This window comes from Aplysia californica, unplaced genomic scaffold (genome assembly GCF_000002075.1).
Source record: "Aplysia californica isolate F4 #8 unplaced genomic scaffold, AplCal3.0 scaffold00506, whole genome shotgun sequence".
In the NCBI taxonomy this organism is placed as follows: domain Eukaryota; kingdom Metazoa; phylum Mollusca; class Gastropoda; order Aplysiida; family Aplysiidae; genus Aplysia; species Aplysia californica.
The window spans coordinates 575,047-576,302 of NW_004797776.1; positions in this window are offsets into that span (position 1 = coordinate 575,047).

Consider the following 1,256-nt stretch of genomic DNA (forward strand, 5'->3'; position numbering starts at 1 on the left):
CAGACAGACAGACAGACAGACAGACAGACAGACAGACAGACAGACAGACAGACAGTACACGTGGCTTTAGTGATAGCTTAACAAGTTATTCTAAATGTACAGCGCTATCTTTCAATGCATCTCTCTGTGGTCTGATTCCCGGTGAGTTAGATCAGAGAGTTTACAGTAATACTATTACTGTAAACCCTCTCTGGTTAGATCTATGAAGACAGAGAGGGCCGTGGGGGTGAACAGACGGAATGAGACTGAGAGCTAAACAGAGAGAAGATGAGGGGGAAGAGAGACACAGATAGCGAGTAAGAGGGCAAGAGAGAGTGACAGAAGGAGAGAAAGTCAGACAGACATACAGACAGACAGACAGACAGACAGACAGAGAGGCAGACCGACAGGCAGACGGTCAGACAGAGAGAGAGATGGGGGGTAAAAAAGAGAGAGGGAGAGAGAGAGAGAGAGAGAGAGAGAGAGAGGGGGGGGGGGGGAGGAGGGGGATACCCGATCCTTACAGAATCCTTGACCCAAATCTATTTCTGGTGTTCCTTTTTAAGACCAACCTCATTGACCTCCTCAACTGACCTATATATTTTTTCTTTCTATCTATATATATGGAACAGCAACAAACATACTGGAGGCTTGCGGCTATGAGCCCGATATATTATATAACCCTGGGAACGCCCCCCCACCCTCTCCCCACACACACACCTACACACACAGACACCCACACAATCACGCGCGAATGGTCCTGTGTATTTCCGGTCTATCGGTCGTGGCGGTAGCAAAGATCTTTGGTGGTAGGGCAAGGCGGTTACAGTTACAGTTGTTTTAAGCTCCTTGTGGTAGGGTCAGCTGTGACGTCCACGCCCACCCAGGGTGGATCAACACTCAGCCCACAATTGACCCAGATAGCCAAACTGTTACTGACCTCACCGCCGTTTGTAAGCCTAGTGGGTGGAATGTGGTGATGCATTTCCTGCTAGCTCTCTTTCTTCCCTCCTCTAAAACAAGCCGTAAAGATGACTAATGTGGCAGAATGGGTTTTTTTTTAGCTGTTCAAAGAGGGTCACCAGTACATGTTTTTCCTTCCTTTTTCTTCTTTGTCCGTTTGTCTGTTAGGTTTTTGTTTGTTTGTGTGTGTGTGTGTGTATTTGTGTGTGTGTGTGTGTGCGCGTGCGTGTGTCTTTCTCTGTAATGCTTTCTCTGTCATTGTCTGTCTGTCTGTCTGTCTGTCTGTCTGTCTGTCTGTCTGTCTGTCTGTCTGT